Raw genomic sequence first — 10,856 nt, forward strand, 5'->3', positions numbered from 1 at the left:
CTCGAATTCCTATGGCTAAATGAGAGTGATAAAGCCCTATAGTCTGATTGCCTGGTTCGTGGTGATGAACACCTCCTTAAAGGACCCAACAATGGGATAAAGAGTGTTCAGGTATGTCCCGAACACCCTCGTACTTTTTATGTGGGGGCAGAAGCCGATGACTGGCCAACTCTCAAGATTTACACATACTAAATGACCGTAGAGGAAGAAAAACAAACTTTCATATAACAGGCAATAAATAATAACAGTGCCATTATCCCGCATTACAAAGGACGGCATGACTGCCTTCAGGGAAATATAGTGTCTTTGGTACACTGTTCCACCACAAGGCGAGCTCCTTTCAGGACACCCTCATAATACAATTCGGGCTTGCGATGCTCCTTACCCTCCGTTGGTCCCTTAGTCATCATCTTTTCGGCATCAAGCTTCCCCCAGTGCTCCTTCGCGCGGGCAAATGCCATGCTTGCACCTTCTATACAGACCGGCCGCTTAATGACTTTGAGCCGAGGGCAAGCACCAACAATCCGCTTCACGAGTCCGAAGTAACTGCTTGGAATCGGCTTAGCGGGCCACAGCCGGACAACTAAGTCCTTCATGGCTAGTTCGGCCGCCTGGTGCAGTTCGACCAGCTGCTTCAGCTGATCAATAAAGGGCACCGGATAATTTGGCGCCAAATATTGCAACCAGAAATGCTTTTCCGCAGACTTCTTCTCTTCAGTCCGGTAGAATTGGGAAGCATCAGATATACTGCGCAGCAGGTCCATAAACGCCCCCGGAGAAACAAGAATTCAGTTTGTTGCTTAGAGTCCCTCCCATTACTATGCAAAAAATGCTTTGAGTACAAAAAGCCTTACCAGCCGCAACCCTCCGTGCCTCCTGAATATCCTTCAGAGCACCTCGGGCTTCTTCCCGAGCATCATCTGCGGCTTGGAGAGCTTGGGCGAGTTCAGACTCTTTCCCTGCTAGACTCTGCTCTAAGGTCTCGCTCTTCTTCACGGCCTCCTGGAGCTCAGGCTCAGCTTCAATGACCCTGGCCTTGTGCTTCTCGCGACGAGCCTGCTCTGCGGCGGCCTTCTTGTCGGCTTCGGCCACAACCTTCTTCAGTGTCTCAATTTCGGCACTCGCTCCTAAAGCATACAATACAAATATTTTCATCAGGCACAACTACTCATTCGTGCTGAACTTAGGACAAGGTTTCGACATACCTTGCTTGTCCTCCAACTGCTTCTTCACGTGGCCAAGTTCTTCTTCAGCCCGTTCCAGACTTTGCTTTAGTCCGGACACCTCCGCATTATGAGAGGCGGTGGTCGCTACAGACGCATGTTTTCAAACAAAGGGATATATGTCATTAACAGAGTCTCCTGCGAAGCAGAAATTTGATCCCCTGTCCGGCTCTCTCTCTTTAACCAGACAGTGCATCAGGGGCTACCACTCATACTATGACAATCTTCAAAGGTTTCTAAAAACATACCTCAAAGCCTTTTATAAGGCTAAGGTAGGATTCATTCAGTCCTCTCTCAGCGGACTGAATCTTTTCAATCACCACACCCATGAGGGCGTGATGTTCATCGACGATGGACGCACTCTTTAGCGCTGTCGATAGGCCGCCCGACAACTCTGCTTGGATAGAGGTTGCTGGCAGAGCGGGCCTGCCTCCCTCCATCGAGGGGGGCTGCTCGCCCAATCCTGGAGCTTCAAAGGTCTCCAGGACCGTGTCCGGCTGCGGGCCGAATCCAAGATCGCCCCCACCATCGATGATCATGGGAACCGCTGCTCCCGTGTGTCTGGCCCCAGAGATATGCCCTCCCTGGTCCGGGTCTCGCTGGGATGACACCTCAAGGTCACACCTAGGCTTCGGGGAAGGGGCCTCTGGAGGCGTCTCACTCTCCAGGGCATCTGAGCTCAGCGAATCCTCCGATGAGGACCGTCCGGCGTGGGACCTCGCTGGGATGCACAAAATATGGCGATAGTTAAACTACTACATCCTAATAACCACGTGCGCATATGCCTGTTCGGATTTCGTGTACTCATGACTTTACCAGGGCCTGGGCCCTGGGATCCCACTCCGGTCTGCTATTGGCAGCCGTGGTGGATACCTCCGGGAGGGAACTTTTCCCCCTCTTTGGCCATTCGACCTCCAGGGATGAGGAAGCCATCCTTTTCATCCCTTCCCCCCGTGGAGGACTCATCTTCTTCCTCCTCCTCTTCATCTTCGGAGGAGGGATGGGCGCTGGAGTCTTTGGATTGTGTGTCCGACGCATCGCGACGACGGAGGCCGCTCTGGGTCTTCTTGACCTTCTTGGAGGCCTCTTTCTTCGGCGCCTCGTAAGGCGCTGGGACCAGCATCTTCGTAAGAAGAGGTCCTGCCGGTTCCTCCGGCAGCAGGGCCGGACAGTGTATCCGCCCCACCTTCTTCGTCCATTCCTGGGATTATTGTAGAAAGCATGATAAAAGCGTCTCCCTCGGGATATGCCAGCTAAACATGGATAGACAAAACATAGCAATGACTTACTGGACTTGCAGAGTGGGACAGTTGATACCCGCGGTCTTTGGCGGAGCCCGACCACGGTTTGCTAGACTTGAAGAGCACCTTCCAGATGTCCTTGTGTGAGGAGCTGTAGATCTCCCGTAGGGTCTGGTGCTCGGTTGGGTCATATTCCCACAAACTGCAGGATCGGTGCTGACAAGGGAGAACTAGGCGAACGAACATCACTTGGACTATGTTGACGAGTTTGACATCCTTGTCTACCACGCTCTGAACACGTGTTTGGAGCACCGACAGCTCATCGGATGAGGACCAGTTCGGGCCCTTCTTGGGCCAGGACGTGCGCCGCAGTGGGGCTCCGGATCTGAATTCAGGAGCAGCGGCCCAATTTTTACCGCGCGGCTCGGTGACATAGAACCACTGCTGCTGCCACTCCTTGACGGAATCATTGAAGGTGCCCGTCGGCCATGTTACCTTGGGCATCTTGCTCACCATGGTGCCGCCGCACTCAGCATGCTCGCTATTGACCACCTTGGGCTTCACATTAAAGATCTTTAGCCATAAGCCGAAGTGGGGTGAAATACGGAGGAAAGCCTCACACACGACAATAAACGTCGAGATGTTGAGGAAAGAATTAGGGGACAGATCATGAAAATCAATCCCGTAATAATACATGATGCCGCGAACAAATGGGTGGAGGGGAAACCCGAGCCCGCGGACAAAATGAGGAAGAAACACGACCCTCTCGTGGGGATCCGGAGTAGGGACGGTCTGTCCCGCCGTCGGAAGGCGGTGGCCGATTTTCTTGGACAGGTACCCGGCCTCTTAGAGCTTTTTGATATCCTTCTCCCAGAGGGTAGAGGCCATCCATTTGCCTCCTACTCCGGATCCGGACATCTTCGGAGAACTTCTCTTCGACGGAGAAGACGAGTGCTTGGGCGCTAGGGCTCGAGCAAAGGGAAATGGACGAGCGGAAGGGAAAGGCGTCGGCAAAGAAGAAGAGACCTCATCTCTTTATAGAGGCAACAAAATCTTTTGCACCTCCCTACTTACCTGGTGGAACCCGCTTGTTCCCCACTCGCCATGATTGGCGTAGCAATTGGGTTACCCGTGCCCGTATCGATGAAAGCCCCGCGATAAGGGAAACATGATAACTGCTTTGAGAGGAGGTGCCGCGGATGCCGCCTCGCAATATGTGTGGTGGTTGGTTGTGGAAAAACGGTTCGAATAATGACTCGACCATAGTGTCGAGTCACGAGTTGTCAGCAGATTATATTTGTGGAACATCATTCTCTCTATGGTGGAATGTGAAAGTCGTCTTGCGAAGCCGGGCACGATTTAAGTGTTCGAGGTTTACTTTGGAGTATTCGGAGATGGAACCCGCCTTGCAATGCCGAAGACAATCTACGCGCCGGACTCATCATCATTGAAGCCTGGTTCAGGGGCTACTGAGGGAGTCCTGGATTAGGGGGTATCCGGATAGCCGGACTATATACTTTGGCCGGACTGACGGACCGTGAAGATACAAGACTCAAGACTTTAACCCGTGTCCGGATGGGACTCTCCTTTGCGTGGAAGACAAGCTTGGCGATCCGGATATTAGATCTCCTTCTTTGTAACCGACTCTGTGTAAACCCTATCCCCCTCCGGTGTCTATATAAACCGGAGGGTTTAGTCTGTTGAGGGACAATCATAATCATCATAGGCTAGCTTCTAGGATTTAGCCTCTATGATCTCGTGGTAGATCAACTCTTGTAATACTCATATCATCAAGATCAATCAAGCAGGAACTAGGGTTTTACCTCCATCGAGAGGGCCCAAACCTGAGTAAAACATTGTGTCCCTTGCCTCCTGTTACCATTAGCTTTCACTACAAAAAAAATACACTTCTGTCATGATACATGTTTGTCACAGTAGGTCGCGTTTTTTGTCATGCATGTACATCCATGACAAATTTATGAAAGAATCAAGATAGTCATACTTGTGCTGTCGTAGAAGTGTTCCATGACATTACCAAAATTATCATCATGGAAGTGTCCACTTCCATGACGATAAATCGCGCGTCACAGAAGTGCTTTCATCAAGGGTGACTGACACGTGGCATCCACCATAACGGAACACCGTTAAGCTATAGCGTCAGGTTTTGGATCCGATAACTCGTTAACAGCCCCGACCAATGGGGATTTTCCATGTGTAAAATCATCGTTGGCTGGAGGAAACACGTGTCGGCTCACCGTTGGGATAGATGTCATCCACTCATTGGACAAAAGGCGCCTATGATACGTTGACACGTGGCACGGACCAACAGAGGCCCATTCCTGTGAAAAGGATGGCCCATTTGACTTGGTCAAAAGGTGGCGGGCCGGCCCGTGTAAAGCCTGTTAACGGATTATTCGCATATAGCCCATTTACAGCCCGCTAACCCAAGGCCCGTTACGCCCTATCCGAATTAGGCCTACTAGTGTCATCTGGGCCACCCAATATGATTCCAGCCCGTTTTCACTTCTGGTCCATGTACGGCCCATGACGTCTTTCGACCCATATGAGGCCCTATGTAACTCTTGGCCTATTAACGCCCCGTGGTGAAACTAGCCCGTAATGAACAGTGTATTACATTAGACCCATTAACGGCCCGTGGTGAAACTGGCTCGTAATGAACAGTGTATCACTTTATACCCATTAAGGGTCCGTATTCCGTTGGGCCGTTTCCAGCCCATGTTATCTTTCGGCCTTCTCAGAGACCATTTACTCTTGGGCTCATTTCCAGCATTCGTTTACTTACGGCCCGTTACTATAATTTTCTGCTTATGGGCCAAATTCAGCCCGAGGTTACAGTCGGCCCGTTTGTGGTCCGTTAACACGTTGGGCCGTTTTCATAGCATCATGAAATACGGCCTATTAACGATGGCCTGTTATGGTCGGCCCATGAACGGACGATTAAAACTCTAGCCCGTTTACAGCCATAATGCGGCCTGTTATTGGCCCATGTTTGGCCAATCGATCATACTGCCCGTATAAGGCCCATTGATGATACTGCCCATAGAAGGCCCATTGTTTCTGCGGCCTGTAGAAGGCCCATTGTTTCTACGGCCCATGGAAGTCCCACTGTTTATACGGCCCGTAGAAGGCCCACTATTTCTACGGCCCGTAGGTCCAGTGTCACTACAGTAAATATTAGCCCATGGTTATTGTGGCCTAGTTTTAAAAAATAGGTTATTGCAGCCACTAGCAAATCGCAGAAAAAGAACTGCACTGACTACAAGAAAACAAATAAACAAGACAACATGGAAATAAATAAGCAAGCAACTTACACTAGGCTATCACGGCTATTACACATATTACATCCACTGGGCAACAAAGTTCGCCACCAGTGCAAATATAGGGAACACAACAGCATATAAACACCGCAGCAAAACAAGTCCAGAACTGAAACCACTTCAGAAGGGCAGATGCTTAGCAAGCTTATTAACTTTCTCTTGTTTGGCGCTTAAGTCCTCCAGCGCCTGCTGTTGCACCAGAAAGTATGCATCTGAATTCTGCAGGGACTTCCTCAGTCCTTCAGCTTCCTGTCGCATAACATCTGATTGATGTCTTTCAACTTGAAGTAGAGACTCGAGAAGTCGAACTGATTCAGGCAACGAGTTCGAAGAGCTGGTGCCAGCAGTGGTAGCCAGTAACTCGAACACTACATCAAGACAGGACTTTGGGGTTGTCTCAGTGTCCTCAATATAGTTTTTATCAGCTTTCTTGGAGACCAACAGGGATGTCTCACTATCTTGAACCTTATCTGCATTACTTCCTTTACCATTGCATAACAGGGTACTCTTCTCCAATATTTTATCCTCGTTCTAGAAGAGAAACAAACAAACACATCTCAGGTTTACAATGTAGTATATGAAACTCATTTTGGTAAACCAGTTCAGTAGTAAGGTGGACAGGATAACAGCATGAAACAAACATATATCTATGTAGTATGGTCACTGTATGGTCTATATCATTCTAGTTTATGTTGCCAAATCAAGATAGATACAGTTCGAATCATATCTATTTAAGACAAAGCAGCATAGACAGAATATAAGTGTGGGAAACCACACATTAATAACAACACTTGTAATGTGCATGGCATGAGAACATAACTGTTTATTCAATTGAAACTGAAATCAACATAGAGCAAGTTACAACATCAAACAGCCAAACACGTTGAAGAAACAGGTTTAAACATACCTGTTGCGCCATTGGAGTTTCAATTGCATCCTTCAAATTTGAAATTGGTTGGTATCAGTAAATACAGTGATGCAAGAGCAAAGTAGTATGAACCATAGCTACAGAACCTGACCTGAGAACAATTTTGCTTCTGCTTTAAGCGTTGACTTCGGGTTCAGAGTGGTGGTCCTCGTGATTTGGGCACTGCAGTTGCCTTACTAACTGCTTGTGTTTGGATGCTCTGTGGTGGAGACGGTGCTGTGTCAATGGGAACTGGGTGTCTATCTGCTGGGGTTGGGGTTAGAAGGGGTATAGCTGGTTCTCTGTCCGACTGGGTAGGGGTACAATCTATATGAGAGTGGGTTATGTGTGGTGGGGCTGATTCTTGGGCAAGTACAACCGTGGTCTATCTGCATCGACAGGTAGCACGATTTTTCTGAAGGCCGTGTTTTTACTCCCACAGATACTGCCATCACTCCCTCCAATTGAAATGGCTGATAAACAAGAAAAGTAATTGAATGTACAGACATTGTAAGATAGACAGATGCAATGGATAGTAGGGAAGAAAACAGGGCATGAAATAATTCACATTTATGTTGTGTAAGCAAACAGAATAGCAGGACATAATTTCACATATATGATGGCTAATTAAACAGGATAGCATGACACAGTTTCACATGTATGATGGCTAACTAAACATGATAGAATGACATACTTCAAAATATGATGACTATGTAAACAGGATGACATGATATAACTATACGATGTGTCTATTAAAGTGGTTGGCATGCCATAAATCACAAACATGCCGTCGATGGAAGCATGATGGCATGATATAATTCACGGATAGAATGACATAATTTAAAATATGATGACTATGTAAATAGGATGAGATGATATAACTATATTATATCTTTAGAAAATGGGTTGGTATGCCATAATTCAGATACATGTTGTCTATGTAAACATCATGGCATGACATAATTCAAATATATGATTTATATACTAAGGAAGTGAGCAGAGGGCAATTGCATATATGATGTGTCAACTAAGGAGATGGCATTCAATATTGTGTATATGATGTAAAAAAATAAGCATTGCAATACAACATATGCATTATATGAGTAATATAACCCTGCCAAGTTTGAGCATACACCTGAGGGGGATAATAGGACTGGTCATCTGCCTCTGAATCCTCCTCTGAAGAGCTATCTGTAACCAGCAAGGTATCTGCTTCAGCAGGTAGGATTGTCTGCTCTGAAGACCTTGTTTTCACTCCAGAGTTCTCCATCACCAACTCAAATGGCTGATGCACAGGAAGAGCAGTTGAATATACAAACATTGTCGACAAAAGCAATGAGAAATACAAAAAAAGGACGGCATGATAAAATTCACATATATGACGCTTGCCTAAACAGCATGGCATTGCATAATTCACATACATAATGCCTTGCAACAAGATAACATTGCATAATTCACATATATAATGTCTTGCAACAAGATGGCATTGCATAATTCACATATATGGTAATTAGACACTAAACAGGTGGCATTCACACAAAGCATGTCTAAACTAAGCAAATGACATAGCAATGCAAGATACCATACGCATGATATGAGTAACATAACCCTTCCAAGTTAGGGAATGCACCTCAGGGGGAAACATGACTGGTCATCTGTCTCTGAATCCTCCTCTGAGGAGCTATCGGTAACCAGCAAGACATGTGCTTCGTCAGATAGCATTGTCTACTCTGAAGACCTTGTTTCCACTCTAGATTTTTCCATGACCGTGCCGAATGGCTGATGCACAGGAAGAGTAATTGAATGTACTAAAATTGTTGAAAAATTTAACACATAATAAAAAAATGATGGCATGATATAATTCACATATAAGATGACTGGCTAACCAGGGTGGCATTACAAAATTCACATATATGATGCCTGGCTAGACAAGATGGCATTGCATGATTCACATATACGATAAAGAAACTAAACAGATGGCATTGACACAAAGCATGTCTAAACTAAGCAGATGACATCTTTAATGTATACAGTAAGCAATGCAAGGCACCATATGCATGATATTACCAACATCAGCATGACAAGTTAGAGTGAAGACCTCATGGGGTAAATAGGAGTGGTCTTCTCCTTCTGAATCCCCCTCAGAACAGTTATCTTCCTCTTGATTATGATCCGAAATGGGTGGAGGGGGATGCCTTTGCGCCCACCATGGAACGACGTTTGCATGAAATTTTATTGCCACGCAAGGCTCATCTCTTTTGCTCTACATGATCACTTCCATTGTGTACAATAACTGGCATGCATAGGAATAAAACATAGTGAGATTATGTAAGGAGTGCATGCACAAATCCAGAGTGATGGTAGCAAATTGTGGATAGACCCAAAACCAATGATTGCAGGCAGATAATAGCTTTATCTAAAAAATACAGATAATGGCTCCTTTAATGTTTGTTTGCACCCAACATGAAACTCATAGTAGACACCAGAGATTAACCAGATAGTAGACAGATAGTACTGATTGCTGCCCCAATATGTACCCCACAACCATTTAAAAACTCAAGTTTCAGCATTAGTTTAGACCTGACCCGGAGTCTAATAGGTGAACACGACAATAATGTAGCATGTCATCATATTAAGCGACGCATAACGTAAGCAGACACGAAAGAGTGCGACCTCTCTTGCGGACCCGTGTAGTCCTCAAGGTCATCTGCACAGTTGATGATGGTTATGCAGTTGTTGTGGTTGCCGGCGGCGAGGAAGAAGATCTGAGGCGGCGAAAGACAGTCTGGAGAGCGGATCCCTGCTGTGGTGAACCCTTCCGTTGTTGGAGTAGCTGAACTGGGGTGGAACACAGCACCGCAGGAGCAGGACAAACCACACAAGGTTTTCTTTGACACATATCTGTAACAGCAGTAATTGAGTAAGGGCTTGTTTGAATTTGAGGATTCTAACAATGCAGGGATAGGAAATAGACAGGAATAGGATAGGAATGCACGTGCAAAACAGAGAATTTAAAAACACAGGATTTCTGCCAATCTGGGTGTTTGATTCACAACAATTGGAAGATCACAGGATGCAAAAAAGCATGGTGAGATTAAGTCAAACCACAAGAAAATGTACGGTTATAATGCTATTATGCTACTATCTCTTAGTCTTGTGCTTGATGAATAGGAATATGAAAAGGAGGAGAAGTGGAAATTACAATTCCTACGGTTTTTATTTCAAGGAGACACTAAAGGAACAAATCCTACAGTTTTCCTTTGCTCCATTCCTTTGCACCAAATTCATGAAAAGTAGTACCATAGGAAACTTTCCAATTCCTATGTTTTTCGTTCACTTTTCCTTTCAAGCACTGGCGATTCTAGTAGGCAGGCTAGAGCAAGGAAAATCCTACACTAAAAAAATGTTTTTGTGCTACTTATATTACTTTGGACCCAGGCCACGGCCATACTAGCTCAACTCCCTGGCCCGTCGACAAATGCACAGCTCAAACGCGCAAAAATAAATAATGATGGTGTTCAAGAGAGTCCATCACGGATAGCTAAGTTGCCTGGTACCTCACTGCTTGTCATATAGTAGGATAAAATAATCGTATTTCCCGTTACTACAAGTGCTCAGTGGACAATATATATAACGTGTAGAGTAAAAAAGAGATGCAACAAGTGTACAACCTCTTTGGCGAAGCCATGTCGATCTCAGCGTGATTGGGTTGGCCGGTGAGGATGCTCCGGCTGACTTTGCTGTCGGAGGAGGGGAAGAAGATCTTAGGTGTCTAGAGATGGAGCCCGAGGTACTACTCCGCTGGGATGGAGGGTTTCGTCGATGGAGGACCTCCGGTGAGTTGTACGACGCCGAGGCTGAAGCAGGACAAGAGAGACAATGAACAACGTTAACCTGAGTGGAATTCTAATAGCATCTCCAATACATGACGTAAAATACATAACCACAAAGTGCTAGATGCAAAATGCATCAATCGCTCATCTCTAAGCTTAACTGTCGAAACTGATCTTAACTGTCGAAACTGAACTTAACTGTCGAAACTGAATTTTGCTGTCGAAACTGAATTTTGCTGTCGAAACTGAACGCACTAGAAAGGTGAGGCTACACGTCGGTCGACTGACTTTTTCATCTCTGGTCAGTCGATTTT

The sequence above is a fragment of the Triticum dicoccoides genome, chromosome 1B (genome assembly GCF_002162155.2).
Source record: "Triticum dicoccoides isolate Atlit2015 ecotype Zavitan chromosome 1B, WEW_v2.0, whole genome shotgun sequence".
NCBI lineage: Eukaryota > Viridiplantae > Streptophyta > Magnoliopsida > Poales > Poaceae > Triticum > Triticum dicoccoides.